Raw genomic sequence first — 20,228 nt, 5'->3', positions numbered from 1 at the left:
AGTGCTATGGACTTCCCGTCCCCCCTGTCACCTTCCAGAATATCGGATCAGATCGCCAACTCTGAGGTGAGGCGTGGGGAGGGCCTGGGGATACTGGCTTGAATTCACCTCTCTCAGAGGCGGTATCCTATTCGTGCCCCTGAATTAACGCTCTGCCGAACATTACGCTCCCACCCCACGGGGCACTAAAAACACTCTCAGGCCCCCTCGACCTGTTATTCCATCACTCCTTACTCTTCACGTTGGGTCTCACCACGCAACCTCATAGCCTCACTACAACCTGCTACAGGCACTCGCAGCGACACAGCTCCCTCCTTCAATACTCAAGCTCTCCCATCCTCGCCTAGGGGACCGGGAATCCGCAGGTGAAGTCCTCTGAACTCTCCCCCTGTCCGAAACGGCAATATATCCATCAACATCAAAAATGTCAAAAAGCAACTAAACAGGCGGATATCGTCTCCTTACTGGCGAATACCGCCACTGAAAGACCCAGAAAGGGGGACCGACCAGAAGACCCACCCAAAACCTCCATGCCCACAGCATCGGCATCTGCCCACTGCTCATCCCAAATGGTCACTAAAGTCGATTTGCAAGACCTACTGTCAGCCTTAACCAAAGAAATTCAAAAAAGCACTGAAGAAGTCACAAAGAAAATCAACTCTCTGGATGGGCGGGTGGGAGAGGTCGAACGCCGAACAGCAGAGCTTGAATCCAAGGTTTGTGACCAAAGATATGAAGACGAAATGGACAGGGACAGGATCAAGGCGCTGGAGGCGAGATGCAACCTCCTTGAGGCAAAACAGGAGGATGCAGAGAACCGCTCTCGGAGGAATAACATTCGCATAAGAGGGATCCCATCTTCCATTTCAGATGAAGAGCTAGGAAGCTACGTCTCAAATCTAATCAGATTTATATTTACACTTCCAGACAACGCCCCCCTGGAGCTGGACCGGGTACACAGAACCTCCCCGAGACAGGAATCCACGTTCCCCCGGACGTCCTAGTCAGAATCTATTTCTTTCAATTGAAGGAGGAAATCATGCGCGAAGCAAGGCAAATGCACCAGATCACCTTCCAGGGCTCCATAATTTCACTCTACCAGGACCTAGCTGCCTCCACTCGCCAAAAACGGAAAATCATGCGACCCCTAACAGAATGGCTGCGAGGAAAGAAAATACCGTACCAGTGGGGATTCCCGACATGAGTCAAATTCAAATGGGAGGGCGCTCTGAAACAGCTCTATGCAACAAAAGAAGCGGACAAATTCATGGGTCTCGGAAAATCGGACATGGAGTCGGAAACAGAAGAAACAACCCGCCCCGCTCGGGGAAACCCCTCCACAGGAGAATGGTCAAAATCCAGAGGGAGGCGCAGAGCTCGAGGTCCCACCGAGAAAGACAATAACCCAGGATGACCAATCGGCCTTAACTTGTTCGTATCTGGGCACTACAATCCCATGATAATGCCCCTCTCAGGCAATCACTCTTGAGGTGGTGCCCATCTCACATCCTACAATGATACGAGTTCCCTGCGGTGTGCTGGACCTCAGACACATCCACTAACAATCACACCAATTGTGCCGGAATAAGGAATAATCCAACGCACTTCAGTTCAATAATCAGCGACCCAGTTGTCCAGTTCTAGGTGCTTTGGTGCCACCAGTTCCCCAGTGGCACTAGGACAATGACTATACTACCAGTTCAAGTTATGGGGAGGGGAGGGAGGAGGGGAGTTAAGTTATCAGAGCAACCAGCCCAGAATGGGACACACCGCTACTCATGGGGCCTGGCCCCTAGAGCATCACCTCAGCATAAAGCATCAGCGACGAACCTATCGCCAATCCAAAGCAGCAAGAAACATCCTCCAGCAATCTTTCGACCTCAGGGTAATGATACGGACCAAGACACTGCTATGACAAAAATACATATCAATGACTGACACAAGCAAGATAGTAATACTCACATGGAACGTCCAGGGTCTGAACTCGCCAAGAAAGCTTAAATCAGTTGAGCATAGGCTGGGACAACTATCGGGGGACATAGTTCTTCTTCAAGAAACCCACCTTCTGCAAGAAGACGAAAGCCGGGTGAGATTCAACAGGTATAGAAACAGAGCATACTTTGCCTCCTCCGGAAAGAAGAAGAGAGGAGTAGCAATTCTCTTAAGTGACAAAGTCCCGTTGTCAAAAATCACCATAAAAAGAGATCCGGAAGGCCGCTTCCTCCTCATAATAGGCCTGTTCGAAGAGCTCCCTATTACCATCTTTCAATCTGTGGCCCTAACACATCCCAAGCTAACTTCATCACAAACCTAATCCCAACCATCCTGGCCTTCCGTGAAGGTCACCTGATTATGGCCGGAGACTTTAACTGCATGCCAAATCCACAAATAGACAAAACTCTGCCCCCCACGAATACAGACTTTGCGCATGCGCTCTCAATAGCCAAACTACTCAGAGAATCCGAAACTGTAGACGCATGGAGGCTCCTCAATGACACCCTGAGAGACTACACTCATTACTCATGTGTGCATAAAGGCTTCTCAGGAATAGATCTTATCTTAATATCTGGAGTCCTGTTCCCATGCCTTAACAGCGCATAAATCCACACTTGTATGTTATCGGGCCATGCTCCAGTATCCGCCAAACTAGCCATTTCAGGTCAAAACCACCCTGTTCACAGACATTGGAAACTTAACGACTCACTGCTACTAGATGAATGCATCAGATCGGAAACTGAGGAAACAATCTCCAATTACTTCAACGAAAATGCAACGGAAAACTCTCCCATCAACATCATCTGGGATGCCATGAAACCTGTCGTTAGAGGCGCACTGATCAGCGCCGGAACGGAACAAAGAAGAGTCTCGAACATCATGGCTGCCAAACTGGAGAAAAGGGTAAGGCAATTAGAGGATGAACTCAAATCGCACACCTCCAGGAAAAAGGAGAGAGCTCTAAAGAAAGCTAAAACAGCGCTGGAAATGCACTGCGCCGATCGCACGGCAAAGGCCTTAGCATTTACTAGGCAGTTCTATTACAGTAAAGGGAATAAGGCAAACAAGGTGCTGGCGCAAAAATTGAAGAAAATCCACAGCCGAAACAATATCTTGAAACTCAGATGGGAAGATGGGAAAATGCTTTACTCCATGGCTGAAAAGACTTAAGAACTGTTGAATCACCATAAATTCATCATGTCTGGGACACCCACAGTACTAGACAATCTACCAGAATATCTCAGCACCATGCCCCTCCGAGACACATCATAGCTGAATCCCTGGAACTACCCATATCCACCGAAGAGATCACTGAAGCTATTAAATCTCTTAAAACTGCAGCCCTGGGCCCTGACGGATTATCCGCAAACTTTTACATAAAATTCACCAGAATACTAGCTCCTCAAATGACGGTCTTGTTCAACTCCTTTCTCACCTCAAAATCAATAACGGACTCAATGGCAGAATCTCTCACAGTCCTGCTACACAAACCTGGAAAAGACCCCGAACTAGCTGCCTCCTACAGGCCTATATCGCTATTGAACAATGACGGGAGGATCTTTGCAAAAGTCCTTGCCAATAGACTGGGACCGACCCTACCAACCTTAATTGATCAAGATCAAACAGGCTTTATCCCTGGAAGAGGGACCTATGACAACATCAGAAGAACAATTAACATCATCGAAAGCGCCCATAAGCTAAAGGTAGGAATGGCAGCCATATCCTTAGATGCACACAAAGCCTTTGACCTGGTCGACTGGGGGTATATCCCGGCAATCCTGAAGCATCTGGGATTTGGGCCTAATTTTATCACATGGGTAATGGCAAATTATCAATCTCCTACCACACAGCTACGGGTCAATGGCACTAGATCCAGCAAAATTCACATTTCCAGAGGGACTAGGCAGGGGGTGTCCACTCTCTCCCCTAATTTTCGCCCTATCCATGGAGCCTTTCGCTGCTCGAATCAGGCAAAATGTCAATATAAGTGGTTTATCCGCGGGTGGTCACGAGTATAAAATAGCACTATATGCGGACGATGTCCTAATAACAGCTACAAACCTAGCAACATCCCTTGAGGCCCTGTGGATGGAGATCCCAGAATTTGGAGCCCTGTCGGGATACACGGTAAACCTGTCTAAATCCACAGCCCTGGTGGTTAATCTCTCCAAGCAAGGAAAAAACGATCTCAGTCCTTTAATGCCGATCCCATGGTCGACTGGCCCAATTGACTACCTCGGGGTTCAAATTCCTAGTGACCCACGGCGCTTGTACTCAAACAACTTCCCACAAATAATGAGTGATCTCCAGAAGGATCTTAAAAGGTGGAAACTCCAGGAAATATCTTGGTTTGGCAGAATCACAGCCATCAAGATGAATCTGATCCCCAGATGGTTGTACTAATGTACAGCACTCCCAGTCAATATTCCTGGTCCTGCCCTGGCAGCCCTACAAAAGCAAATCCAAGCCTTCGTCTGGGGGGAGAAAAAAACTTGTATTGCCAAAAGAATAATGCTGAGGGGGATACCACAGGGAGGATTGGGAGTACCAGACCTAGCTAGATACACACTAGCAGCCCAACTGTCTCATGCTTTCACATGGGCCCAGGATTCGGAGACTCCGAAATGGTCACAACTCGAAGAATACTGGAGTCCAGCATCACCCTCAGATCTCCCACATCTTCCATCTCTAAAATCACAAACAAACAGCGGTCCCCTGCTGGCAACGCTGACAACGGTCCGCTGCTGGAAAGAAGCAGCTCGAAAGTGGGGCATCCGCGGTCCATTGGGCCCCCTAACTCCAATGTGGAATAACCCTGAATTCTCTTCAGGCCTATCACTGCAGTGTTTTCAACAATGGATCGAAGGCGGCCTAGGAAAAACCAGCGACTTCCTGGAGTCAGACGCACCCATCTCATTCGAAAGGTGTAAAGCAAAATTTGGGATCGACGAACGGGAAAGATTCCACTATGCACAAATACGCCACTGAATGTCCCACAGAGTGACTAGGGAGAAATGCTCCAGAGACTTAACAGCATTAGAATTAACCTTAACGACCCCCACAAGCAAAGGCAGGATTTTGACCCTGTACCATCTCCTCGACAGGGCAGACCCATCTAAAAAGGAAAGATGTATGCTTGAATGGGAAAAAGACCTGGGTAAAGAAATTGAAGTAGAGGAATGGGGGAAAATTTGGGCCAGGCTGCGAAAAAGTTCACAATGCATCACAAACAGAGAAGGGGGCTACAAACTATGTTACAGATACTACACAACCCCAACACAAATCAATAAGGCCAACCCAAACATTCCAGGAACCTGCTGGCGAGGGTGCCCATCTATCGGATCACTATTCCACATGGTATGGACCTGTCCGAAGGCAGAAGCATACTGGAGAGAAGTAATCAAACACATTATGGAGATCACGGGTCTTTCCATTCCATGGGACCCTGGAATCATCTTGCTGGGCAACACAGGCGATGGAGCACTCCCGAACTCGAGCCAAATCCCCAGGCTATGCACACATCTACTCCTAGCAGCAAAAATAGCACTGGCCCGGGTTTGGAAAAATAAGGAAGGCCCGTTGGTGGCACTCTGGTGGGCTAAATGCTGGGACATAGCACTGGCTGAAAAAATCAATGTGATTCGAACTGGCTCTCTGAGTAGAGCACTAAATATATGGGACCCATTTATGGACTACGCTGCTAAATTCCCAGCTCTCACCAGGCGCCCTCCACTGACCAGATGGCTTCAAAGCAGCCCACTTTACTGAAACATATCCTCACACCGTAGCTCCATATCACCCCGCTATCCACTTGGCGGCCGAGAACAGACAATGGACATCAATGCTTACCCTATCACATTGGTCCTTCCCACTCCGGTCCCCCTGGAGAGACATTATCGCTCTATCACACCCACCGATTGCTGCTCTATGATTGCTGTTATGCCCACTTAATGCTCTTCTGTAAAACTCAATAAAATGTTGTTATGAAAAAAAAAAAAAAGAAAGCAGAAAATCACTAGCTCCGGCGCATTTCGGACCAAGGTCCTTTTCAGGGTGAATTCTACAATATCAAACAACAATATGAACACTTATTTAGAAAAAAAAGTAAGTTCTACAAACCGAATGTCTACATTGTACATGTATGTAAAAGTGAGAAAAAGTTCATCAAAATTAATTGAAGTCTTGTTTTATCTGCAGTCTTGTGGACTCCAAATGCTGCACATGTGTGTGTAACAATTTCAAAATTCAGGTTCTATTAGGAGAGACATTGACATATAGTGGCATAAATATAGAATATCTAATCGTTAAATTACATAAATTGGTGGTCCATTCTCTTTTAATCATGCAGTAAGGTGGCCATGACTACCTAATGTCTCCCTTACCTCTGTGCTGCTTGTCCAATTGTGCACTGTGAATGGATAAACCGTATTCTGTTGTCGTGGAAATGGCATGTAGAAAGGAGTGTGCAATCAGATACACAGCGTGTCCCTCATGGCTGAAGTTTAAGCATTAGCATGTTATACAAATGTGGGCATGATTAAAGGGTTAAATGCCTTGCAATTTTACTGTCATGCATGCTGCAGGGGCAGGGATATGCCTACCCTGCTTTGCAAAGTATATTCACGATCCGTGCTTGGTATGTCAAGAAGACAGGATGTGGTGCGGGTGTGCGCTCAGAAGCAGAGAGAATCCGTCATGGCTATAAGGTAGTGTTGGCCTGTTGTGAGAATGCGGGGGTTATTGTATGATGAAAATAAAGAGACCTACAGTCTAGCTATCGTACGGAATGATGGGAAATATTCTTACCGTGATAAATGTTTGCCATCGTGTTTGCCGTGCTTCTGAGAGTTCCTAGCAAGAATGCGGCCGTGGGTCGTGCTCAATGTGTATAGGAGTATAGTCATGGAAACCACATACTCAAGTGCAACGTGGTGTACTAACGTAGACTGACAGCTGTGTGCATGGCGTCTGTGGTTGCGAAGGTAACTTTGGAGGTATGAAGTACGATGAGCCTGCTGTACTGGCAGAAAGACGTGCATGTGCGTGTTTGCAAGTACATTTTTTTATTTCTATTTTGCATTTTTAAAGTGGGCATCGAGGCGCTGTTACAGGAATTGTTCGGTTTTTTTTTTCGTCTTAGTTGTATTTATAACGCGCTTAAACACCCAGAGGTTTCCAAGAGCGGACCCGGGGAACGAACCTGTGTTGCTTCGTGTTGTCTTGCTTCCAAGGCGCGCACGTTGCCGTTAAGCTATCCCCCCGGGACGCTTATTGTAAATGGTCACTATAATATTATGTCAACATTGAGAATATGTCCACGTGCACAGTGTGCATAAAATAAGATAAAGTTCATTAAGGTATATAGAGTAAACGATGCAACACGTGTGATTGCGATGGTCATAGGTGTACTAATGCTAAATGTATAGAACGGTATGAACTGGCCAAGATTAGATCAGTATAAGGAATTCTAAATGTATATATGATCTACCGTGGTGCGGCATTGTTAATGGTTGGTTAATTGTGTGGTATCGGGATGCAAACAACATCAAGGCGAACGATTAAGTTGTAGGTAACACTTGCGTCTGATTTGCTAAATATGTGACGAAGGCACCCCACATTTGTGTATGGCAGAAATGTAACAAGGGTTCTGTATGGGCCACAAGATGCCTATGTTGCCCAAGAATCTAAATGATAAGTCATTATGTAGGGTGTATGAAATAAGGAATTTCATCAAGAATAGTTGATCACATGCATATGTCAAGGGTTGCATGATGCTCAACACAAGAGATACTATATGGGCCACAAGACATCTATGATTCCCAAGAATGTGAGTTGGTATATTCCTGTCGAGTGTTTCTGAGATAAGCACTTCCATCAAAATAAAGCAGTTAAGTAAATGTATATCTCCACAGTTACATAATGTTAAGCACAATAGATGCCCTCGGGTACAGGAAATGTACCTGTCAGTCTGGTTGTAATGTCTCAGAGTATCATACTTACTAAAAAATAAATTATTTCAGTGAACATGACAATACATATTTACAAAAGACGATGCAGGTCGAGTACCTCATCAAAACCACGAGGAGACACTGTATCCAGTTTTTCTATCCAGTACCCCTCTCTTTACACTAGTCTCTTGGTGAAGCTGGTTGTGAGGTTGGTGATATGATATGATATGGCATTTATAACGGAATTGATAACCTCAAGAATCTGAAATCTAATTTGCGCAACTGGTGTCTTTCTTGTTTGAAATGTCGCACAACTGGTGATTGTTGCTTCCTCGTTCTTATATTGGACTTGTGTTCATTCCATCTCAGTCTGGCTTTCCTGCTGGTCTGGCCAATTTATAGTAGTCCGCAAGGACATTTGAAGGAGTATATCACTCCTTGCGAAATACATGTTGAGTAATCATTGATTGCAAACTTATGTCCTGGAATGTGTGACTGTACTTCCTTTGATGATGTTATTGCAGTTTCCGCGTGACATGCACGGGAAGGTGCCCTTTTTTTTTTGTTTTTGTCTTCGTGGTCTGTTTAGGCTGTGTCTCAACAAGAAGATTTCTTAAATTGCTGCTGCGTTGGTATGCAAATATCGGTTTGTCTTTGAATAAATCTTGGAGTTTATTGTTGCATGTCGACAGAGGTCAATGTTTGAGTATGGCTTTTTTGATTTTGGGTGTTTGAATGCTGTATTTGCTGACAAAAACGAATGGACTCTCTGATGTAGCGGTAGTCACGGAGACTAGGAGAGATAGTCGTTCTTTAGTTGCTGCTTTATTAGCTGCCGCACATAGCTCTTCTTCCTTGTAGCCCCTTTCCTTCTTAAATTTAGTCAACAACTTGTTCTTTTCTTGCTCATACTTTGTTTCTGTGTTCATGATTCTTTTGATGCGTAGTAGTTGGCTGTACAGCAGACAATTAATGGTAGCCGGAGCATGAAAGCTCATCCTATTTAAGAGATTGTTTTTATCGGTCGGTCGGTTTATGGTATATATTAGTATCGAAAGATGGTACATTCGGGGTAATGAGTACGTCCAGGAAGTGGAGGTGTGGTTGACCAATCTTGTGTGTAAACTGAATTCTCTTGTCAATCATATTCAAGTAAATCAGAAATGAATCCAGTGTTTCTTCTGTGACCCCCATTCCATGAAAATGTCATCAATGTACCTTCCCCAGTGTTTGACATAGCGGTGACAAACGGGTGTTTGATAATATGGTAATCTTCAAATTTGAGCATAGATGCATTTGCACATGCGGGTGTCATTGTGGCTCCCATGGCGGTGCCACTTGTCTGCAGATAGTACAAGTGGTCATGTTGGAAAAATGCATTCTTTGAAATGAATTCCAAAAGTACCATAATCCATTCCTTCGATCCTCTTAGTTCGTCCGCTTATAGCAGCAGCCACTCTACTGCTTGTTGTCCTAGAGAGTGTGGAATATAAGTATATAAGCTATTCACATCAATGTTTAGTAGCAGATCCTGTTCATTGAGCTGTATCTTAGTGAGTCTGTTTAGAAAGTCGGTTGTGTCCTTAATATAAATTGGATATTTTTGTATAATAGAGTACAATATTGTGTCGGTGTAGACACTGAGTAGTTGGAGGATGCTGTTTGTAGCTTCCACTATGGGTCGTCCTAGGGGTTGTGTCAAAGACTTGTGTATCTTTGGTAGAAGATAAAAGTGCAGTGTTTTGGGAGAGTTCTGTGTGAGAAACACCTTTGTTTTCTCACTGATCCATCCATTTTATTCTGCCATTCACAAGATGGATTTCAAACTGCTAGTGATCTTGTTGATCGGGTCACAGGGTAGAATATTATATACACTCGAGTTGCTCAATTGTCTGGAACACTCTGATTGATATTCATCCGTGTTCCTAATGACCAGAGCACCACCTTTGTCCGCTGGGAGGATGTTCATTGAGGCTTCATAGAGGTTTCTGATAGTTGCAATATCGCTTTTGCTTACATTGCAAAATTTGGGTGCATTATAAGAAATCTTTTTCAGATCCCTGAGAACGGATTTGTAGAAGATGTCGATGGTCCCATGGGGTAAAGGAGGTACGAAGTTGCTCTTAGGTTTCAGTTCTAGATATTCAGTTGTTGTTTGTACCTCTTGTGTATCGATGTCTGTGAAGTATGCTCTTAATTTCATCTTGCGGATGAATTTAAATGTGTCGATCTTGCTGTCAAAGGTTTTTATTCCAGACGTGGGCACGAAGCTGAGGCCCTTTTGCAGGACTCTTATCTCAGGAGTGTTCAGTCTACGGTTTGAGATATTGATGATTAGATTCTCCAATTACCTTACAAGGAACCTCACAGTGATCTCTAAAAGACTGATTAACCCAGCAGTGCCCACCCATACCCATCTAGATTACCACTGTTATGCAGGTAATTCATCTGCGGTAACCAGGTAGCAAGGTGGATGCCATTTGGAGGAGGAAAAATGATTCATTGGCATCAGGCTACAGGTTGGGAGGGAGAATGAGGACAACATGTGAAATTAGTGAGTTGTGGGGGGCTCAGGACCGAGTTCAGAGCTCAAACGTGTTCACATAACTGGTTTATTCTGAATTTATTGGAGCACGTTGCACTATTTATAGTGAATTGCATCGTGTGTCAAAGGTTTACTCCTGGGCATACACTGAGAACAATTAGAGGGGCAATACCTCAACCAAATGGTCGGTTTCAGCATTTACATATTGACTATGTCGATATGATGCAGGTGTGTAATGAATATACGTATCTGATGGTGGTGGTGTGTCATTTCTCTAGGTGGATCGAGCAGGTCCGTGCACACACCCTGAGGTCACTTGCGCAGTGAAGTTTTCAGTACATGAAGTCTTTCCAAGATGGGGTGATTTGAAGTGCTGAGATCCACTAATGGGCCATATTTTGTAAATGAGGTGATTGAACAGTATAAGGTAATATTATCCCCACCAATAATATCGCCATATGTTTGGTCATCGGAAAAGGCCATAGGTGATATTATTGGTGGGGATCATTTATGGGGTGAATGGGAGCGTGGGTTGCAGGAGTGTGTCCGTTCCCTTAAAAAAATATGGGGGTTTCAGGGGTGTCTCCTGCATGTTCCATGGGTTAATATTGCCACAAAAACCTGCACCATACTTGTATGGCAGTATTTTTGCGGGGATATTAACACATGGAACCGTTTCAACAGGTAGGACTTTTACTGAATATTAAGCATACGTTTTCTTCTGCTTATCATCCGCAAGCAAATGGAATATGTGAGAGACTCAATGCCCTCCTGAAAGAAAGGATTGTCAAGATTAAATTGACATTAAAGAAGGGATGGCTATATTGCCTGCACTTAGCTTTATATGCCCTTCAGAATCAGCCTGGATCAGACCATCAGCTCACCCCTCATGAACAAGTGACAGGGAGGCAGATGAGAACGCCTCTTGCATCTCCGTCTAGAAGTAGAAGTGATGTCCAGAGCATAGCCAAATCGTTAGGTGATGAATTAAAAGAATATTTGACATGTATGACCTCTAGCATCTCTCTCATTTCAGATCAACTCAAGCGTCAGGGGTGGGGGGTCGGTCTCAGAACACAGATTCAGCAACCGGATCACTCAAACTTTTATCGGCACCCAAATATTTTGTTGGAGATTCTATCTTAATTAAAAATATCACCAGAAAGTGTCAGGAGCCACATTTTCATGGCCCCTTTTGCATTGAAAATATAATCCCCTCCGCAGTGAAAGTCCAAGGCAGGCGAGCTTGGATTCACTTAAGTGATGTAAATGTATATAAAGGCGAGACCTACCCAACCTCCGTTGCTGAGCCAGAAGAAATACAAGAAGAAGAATTTCAGCGTGTGCGGACTCGATCAATGACAACGAAAAAGGACAATAAAGCAGCCAGCTGTTAATGCAGATTTTGCATTTGGACTAAGACTCGAATGAATACTCCTTATAGACATTATAGCAGGAATGCAAACCGTTGCTGAAAGTCTTAGGAATCTTGGAAAATATACTTTAGAATTACATTGACGTATCAAAGTTATGCCTAAACGTCAGTTCTTGATCAGAAATTGGAAACAAGCTCAATATCCAGATTCATTTCTTGGTGCATACTTGTTCTAAGTAGTTAACGCCTATGGTCCTCGCAGACGGTGATGTGCATCGGCTTGTGCTTGCTGTTTTTGTATTCATCCTTCAAGCTTATCCTGCTCTTGCCAGAAGAGACGTTAATATTTGCACTTTTTTTACCGGATCCTAAAAATGGCCCTGTGATTAGAAGGCTGCTAATTGTGGTCATTGAGCAGATACTGCAACTACAGGAGTACAGCAATTCAGTAAAGTGTATTAAAAATGAGAAAGATGGACGTTGCCACGATTCTTGAGAATGAACGCGTGCAGCAAGCACCAGGATGGCACTAATGGTGGATGTCGATGGTGTTATGCATAGTATATGCCTGTTTGATTACTCATTTTGTCTTCCTGTTTCTCCTGTTTCGCACTCTCTATCATATTGGTCCTGGTAAGGCAGATGTCCCTTTGGTTCCTCCCACTATGAAAACTGCTTTTCATTCACTTTGTGGCCAGTATACAAACCTTGCATATGGGAGATATAGGAGAAATGCAGAGGAAGATAGTGAGGGGATAAATACATATCTAGACAATGCAACACACTTCGGTGATACCATGTGGTATGAGCACATGAGAAAGGTGGGAGAGAGAACATCTAAGGAGAGTTGCTATGTCTGTTCTCTCATACCCTATGCCATGAATACAGTGCAAACTTTCATTTCAAGAGAAGTCCAAGAACACAATGCCAGATGCCTCGTTCACCTTGCAGCATGCATGACTAGAGGGTAATTTCAGGAAAGTTGGCCCACTTTGCGATGGAGATTGAAATGGTAATTTCCATTCCAGAATTGATTATATGAAGACATCACAGATGGAAAAGCAACCAGGATGGGAGAGCAAGATGCTTGAGTATCCTATAAGTGGACAGGTCAGAGGTGGTTGTGAAAGACATGAAGAGGATGGAATGCCCATATATAACAGAAATTGCTGGGCGAACACAAGTCTTAGTCTGTGGACTAGTGAAATCCAAGAAGGGATGGGAAGGAGGACTAATGTCATCTGCAGCTCATCTAAGAAGACAGAATATGTGCAGGAGTTGCAGAGAGTGAACGATGGATGTTTGAAGTCATGGGCCAAACATGCCAAGCTGCTGACGTGGGTTGAAGATGAATCAGGTCTAATGTTTGTGGTTCCATTGGCGAATACGATATTGTGTTTCCGAACAGAAGGAAGGAAACATGTGGCAGACAACATAGGCTGCAAGACTACAGTGATGTTACCAGAATGGGAGCTGGGACAGCCGTCCTGATGAACCGATATTGCACTTGTGGGCCTACGGCCTACATGAGGCTGCCCAAGGATTGGGGAGGAACGTGTTCCTAGGTGCTTATTCATGTTCCAGCGCTAATGATTCCTCAGAAGACTTGAACATTGGAGAATTTGCAAAGGTAGATGCCCAATTGAGAAAGAGAGGATCGCTTGATTTCTCAATCGAACTAGAAGGGACCACTCTTTCTCAGCCATATCAACAGACCCATATGATGCTATTCCATATGAGCACAGGTTGTTCAGTAAGACTGCTTCAATCTTCACAACTATCTTCATGCCTGGGATCTAGATGATGGGCAATGCCAAATGGTTACAAATGACCAGATGGGAGCTTTTGCAGACAATCAACACCACCATAATGGGATTCAATGAAGAATTAAGGGCCATACGATTGATGACCATGCAGAACAGAAATTTCCTTGACATGATCATTGCGATGGAAGGAGGAGTTTGCGCCAAAATCGGGTCATCGTGTTGCACGCTCATACCTTCTCACAATGACGAAAATGGAACCTTGACAGGGGCCATAACGCTGTTGGTGAACCTGCATACCAAGATGGAAGATGAAACAGAGGACATTGCAGATGATAGTTGGTTTACATCTATATTCTCATGGATTCCACAATGGATGGCGAACATCTTCAGGTTTCTTGGAGCAGTATTAGTGATGGTGATGTTTGGATTCTGTGTGATCAGGATAATAATTACACAATGCAAGAAGACTGCAAAGGAAGCAGTAGGGATGAAGATCATGATCGATGTCGAATCAGGGTTTGGACCCAAAGAATTGACTGATGATGATGTCAGAAAATATATAGAGGCGAAGAAAAGAGGATCCAAACTGGAACCCTCCCGTCCCCTACACACCTTTATGTTGCGTCGAAAGGACGCATAAGTATCAATTCAAAGAAACTTATTGGCAATATAATTAGAAATATTCAATTGAAAAGCAGGTTTGGGCAATTATTGTAATACAGTCCATTGTTAGAGTATAAAAATCAAGTATTGTTTATTCCAAACGCAAATGACAGAGAAGGTTCAGTTCATTGAGGACGGCTGACGCGTTTCGAGAAGCAAATTCTCTTCTTCATGAGCCAAAGATTGTGCAAAAGAACTGAATGTAGAAAATTTAAAAATAAAAGATAAGAAAAGAAAATCAGGATTGTGTAGCTATCAAACCAATTCAACAGCATGCGTTATGCTCATAATTGCACAGTTGCATTTTCATGAGCCAACAGCATACATACATACAGCATAATGAGAAAATGCAACTGTGCAATTATGAGTATAACTCATGCTGTTGAATCGGTTTGATAGCTACACAATCCTGATTTTCTTTTCTTATCTTTTATTTTTACATTTTCTGCATTTAGTTCTTTTGCACGATCTTTGGCTCATGAAGAAGAGAATTTGCTTCTCGAAACGCGTCAGCTGTCCTCAATGAACTGAACCTTCTCTGTCATTTGCGTTTGGAATAAACAATACTTGATTTTTATACTCTAACAATGGACTGTATTACAAGAATTGCCTAAACCTGCTTTTCAATTGAATATTTCTAAATATATTGCCAATAAATTTCTTTGAATTGATACTTATGCGTCTTTTTGACGCAACATAAAGGTGTGCAGGGGACGGGAGGGTTCCAGTTTGGATCCTCTTTTCTTCGCTTTTGTATATTTAGGTGGCCCGGTGCCAGGGCTGCTTTTCCTCCCCCGCACCCATAAGTTTCCACCCCTTTTCCCTAAAACTTATAACTTTTTAATCATAAATTCGAGAGTGTGCACTTTCTATTCCTCTCTGTCCAGAAAATATGTAGAGGCCAGCATCGTAGCACCTGGAAGTACAACGTTCTTTAAACCCATAGAATCACAAGCAGTATGTAGGATGATGGGTCTATTGCAATCCAAATGGACAGTGCAGCTACATAACTTGGAGTGTGATCTTTCCATCTAAAACGTATTCATCGAATACCTTTCCATCGAAAATGATTCACTGAATTGCCGTTCCATCAAAAAGCATATTCATTTAATAATTTTCGATGGTTAATTTCGATGGATAGTTAGGGTTAGGGGCAGGGTTAGATTAGGGACAGGGGTTAGATTTATGGTTAGATTTAGGGTTAAACTAAGGATTAGATTAGGGTTAGGGTTTGGGTTAGGGTTGGGGCTAGGGTTAGATTTAGGGTTAGATTAAGAGTTAGATTAAGGGTTAGGTTAGGGTTAGGGTTGGAGTTGGGTTAGGATTAGGGGGTGTGTGTGGGGTTTAGGGGATAGAGGGGGCAACTCGCCCAATATACAATACACTTTAAAACATTACAAGGATCTGGCCAGTTCTGAAATTTCAGCACTGGACAGCTCCATGTAACATTTTAACGTTACAAAAAAAAGCATCGAAATGCTATTTTTTACATTTTAAAGTGCATTTCCATCTAAACTTGTCCATTTATATATTCGATGGACTGGTTTCGATGGAAATGCACTTTTACATGTCAAAGATAGCATTTCGATGCAATGCAATTCGATGGATTTTACATCGATGGATTTGTATTTCGATGCATTTTGTATGGGAGGATAGGTCTATAGGACCCCCTCCCCGACATGCCCCACCTCCGGGAGGTTCGTGGCTCGGCAGAGGCCCCTCATGCACCTGTGCTCGGATGGCAGGGGTGGCTGCTGATCGACACACAGGGCCAATCGGCTTATACTGTAGCGTGCTATAAACACCATTTTGAAAGCCTTGGGACTCTATTTTAGATAGAAACGACCAAAACCCTAATGAAACAGCCAGCCTGCGAAAGCTGCAGCTTGGCCCCCGCTCACTGCGCGCAGGGAGCCATGCACTCCCCCCTGCGCCTCCACCCCATGGCAGATCCGCTGAAGGCTTGTTCTCACGAGCAACCAGACACGAATGAGTATCAGAACAAACACTGTATCATTTACCTTCTGCAGTACATCAATGTCCCCGAAGTGACCTGACTCATGTTTCAAGTCTGGAAAATAACAGGAATCATCCCAATTGAACAGACCTCGACCTGGCATCTAACCCCTAACATTTAAAATATGTGGTGTCAATAACCTCCCTGTATGACCCCCTGCCCATGTCCCCCAAATGAAGTATTAACTGCATACCAAAGCCTAACGATTCACAGAGCTGTTGCGTATATTACACCGCAGGTGTTGGGAAAGGGATAAAAACGTATAATACTGATTAAGCAAGAATTACCTCAGCCCGTTGTAAGACACCATGTCCCTTGAAGACGCAGTGAAAGGATTTAATAAAGCCCACCTAGTGCTAACTAACGATTGCTGCTAATGTACAAAGGAAGGCCGAAAAAGCATTACTGAGAGTACTTGTGTGTCATACAATGGGACACGTTTCAGTGTCATGAACAAGAATGCAAATGCACAAACACATATGAACGTATTGCTTCTATGCTCCTGAGTACACTACCCAATCTGATGCTACCTCATGTGTTATCCATCTGTTACCTGATGTAATTACTAAAATGTATTCAACTAATGTTATGTGATGTATGTGACAATGCCAGACTCTCTTAGTCGCACATGAAGCAGTACATGAATGTATAAGCAATAGAAATGTGTAACCATCCTAGTATTACTAATTTTATTAACTGTCCCCTCGTATGGTGTACTGTGCAGCCCAGGCACCGAGAAGGCCATCTCCCCCTCCTCCTGCCAAGGCCTGCCAGGGCTTGCTGGTGCGCGGGCAGCACAGCCTCACCTCCCCTCATTCTGCTGGACCCGCTTCAAGTATTCACCTCCCCCATGTCAGAGGCCGCCATGGTCGGCCAAATGAATTATTTACAACCTGGTCCTAAACCCCACCGCCTTCAGGGGCCAGAGGTGTACCCTCGCTGATCCAGTGGTACTCCAGCTCACCCCAAGTTAATTAGCCTTGGAGAATAGATATTCAACCCTGGACTAACATATCATAAATAATTCTTCACTACATCTAAAACAGAACGAAATGACAAGGCAGCTCACCTTGTGCCCTCAGACTAAACACCCAAGTTTATGACACCCGGTCAACAGGTCAAAAGTAACTGTGCACTGATGTATTGGTGAAGCTTCACATTGCATGTTGTTTCTCCGGTCTCCTATTTTTTCTTAGAGTAACCAATTGGAGGATTTACAGGACAACTGGAATCGTCTAAAGGATGAGTGTTTGTGTGTGTGTGGCCACAAGGGCAGAATGTTAGTGCAGCCATCAATCAACGACACTGACCGCGCCTGGCCTGGCAGCTCCACCCCGGCAAGCCCCGCTGACCCATCTACCCCATGTTGACACCACACGGATGTCCACCAATCCTGGAGCGGCTCTTCACTGCAACCCCTATAGCATAGTCGACGCCACCCAATCCTGGAGACTATGTGCCCCCTATAGCGAATAGGATTGGTGATGTGATTTTGTAATAAATATGACTGTTTTTGCTATTGTCAGACAGAGCGCTCTCGGAGCTTGCAGAGTCCTTTGCATGCCCTATCTGATTAAATAAAGAACCCTTTCAATTCACCCGCACTTGGTCTTGGTCTCATTCCCTCCTGGGGTGTGTCCTTTACTGCCTCTCATTGCGGGGAGGGTACTGCCTTTTGGGGATGCTTGCTTTCAATTTCCATCAATGGAAAGACCATAAACCCTGAAGGAAGTGATGAAGATCTGGACTCCGAAGAAGCAGTTCTTCAAAAGAAGATTCCAAAATGTGGAGTCTGGTGAATATGTGGTTGATGGCTCGATCAGAGGTGGGAGTGTAGAGGAGCAGTCGAATGCCTGTGCAGGAAGTCCCGCCCCCTCCCACCTGTATTTTGGAGGCCTGAGATTGTGCAATGCTTGACACCAGCAGTTGTGACCTTTCGACAGCGAATCTTCTAAAGAAGGTATCCACTAAGAAAACCCTATCAGATATACTCCCGAAGAGATGACGATCTCATGGGGGAAATCCCAGAAGGAATATGAAGAGGAGCAAGAAAAGGAGCTGGTGATGTCACAAGAAGCAAGTGTGATGCAGAGATAAGACTGGCTGAAAAAGAAGATGTGTCACCTTTATAGAAACTGATGACGAGATAAAGAATCAAGTCAAATGTTCATATGCGAAAAGAAGATTGCATGTGTGAAGAGTACTGCAGAACATGCAAGTTGTTCAATAACTGTACAGATGCTGTAATGCAAGTAGATCAAGTAATCTTAGAAGCTGTCTATGAGTAGTGAATAGACTGCAGGCGAAGCCACCATTATATTGAAACTGGATATCAGTGTCATAACTTTAGTAAGCTTAAACCCATGGAGAGAAGAGCTGATAGCTTTGTCACAGCAAAGAATTAGCTGAGATCATGGAGGAGTCTGGAAGGGCTGTCTGGTCTGGTGTCAAGGCTGAAGCAGCCAATACTGGTTATCTATTCTTGAAGGCAGTGAACGTGAGATACTGAATCATCCCTTGTTAAGGTGTAAAGAAAGAACACCATGGGTGCCAAGTTTTAATCATTTAAGGCAATTAAATGCTGAAAAATAGACCAGATCATGGTCTCCTGTCATGTGAGCCAAGGTTGGAAATAGAAGCAGGCAAGGAGTTCCTGAATAACGATAGTACACGCAGCTTCGTCACTGGCTCTCGAACAGGGACATGAAGCACCTCAGAAGCAGAGACCTCACAGCCCTGGAACACACCCTCACAGCATCCCCCCCAAAGGGCAGAATATCAACCCTCTACAAGATCCTCGACAGAACGGACCCGACCCGGAAGGAGCTGTACATGCTCAAACGGGAGAAAGACATTGGGAGGCCCATTGAACCGGAGGAGTGGGACCACATCTGGACGAGAGCACATAGAAGCTCGAAATGTGTATCCAACAAGGAGGGGGCATTCAAGGTATGTCACAGGTGGTACCGGACCCCAGAAATGCTCAATAAATGCAATCCGTCAATCCCATTGACGTGCTGGAGAGGATGCCCAGACAAAGGCACACTATATCATCTGTTCTGGACATGCCCCAAGGCCACCCAATTTTGGAAATCCGTGTTAGATCAAATCAACAAGATCACAGGCCTGACAATCCCATGGGACCCAGGTATTGTCCTACTAGGATCAAGCGGCGAGGGCCAATTCCCTCTATCAGGGCACAGAGCTGAACTATGCGCCCACCTGCTGACGGCTGCAAAGATTTCTGTGGCCAGGCTTTGGAAAAATCCAGAGGGCCCGGCAGTACAAATGTGGTGGACGAAATGTTGGGACATAATTGCAGCGGAAAAAATAACTGCCCTTCGGTTTGGGAATAGAGACAAATTCTTCCAGACGTGGGCCCCTTTCCTGGACTATACTCAGAAATACCTAGGACTGGCCCGACAACCACCCGCACTACGATGGATGGATAAAGCTGACTGAAAAATAAGGGTGGAGGGGCACAACAGAGGTATTGACCGGGGGAGTTCCTCCCCCGCTCGTAAATCCAGAGACAAAACAATGAAAGCCCAGGCCTCTGTGGAACCCTTCTTCTGCCCCCTAGACGAGCCTGAGGGATGAACAATCCCCCTGATCACCTTCACCCAACTGAGAGCTACTATCTTCGCACCTCCCCGCTCCTGGCCTTCCCCACAAACATTTCTCTGACCTGTTGTTGTTGTTTATGTTCTTTCTGTTTATTACACGTACTTATAAGCACTGTAACGCTGCTTGCAGCACTCTCAACTCATATGCCACAAGTTATATGATGCGTTTAAAAATCAATAAAAATATATTTTTTAAAAAAAGAATAACGATAGTGCGTTCTCGCACTCCCTTATATTCCCAGAGGCAAGGATACTTTGCAAGGCCAAGTTCAAAGACAATTTCCATGGCAGAA

This window comes from Ambystoma mexicanum, chromosome 6q, assembly GCF_040938575.1.
Source record: "Ambystoma mexicanum isolate Mex_15411 chromosome 6q, UKY_AmexF1_1, whole genome shotgun sequence".
Classification (NCBI taxonomy): domain Eukaryota; kingdom Metazoa; phylum Chordata; class Amphibia; order Caudata; family Ambystomatidae; genus Ambystoma; species Ambystoma mexicanum.
The sequence above is the reverse complement of the archived record's forward strand: the minus strand, read 5'-3'. Positions refer to the sequence as shown.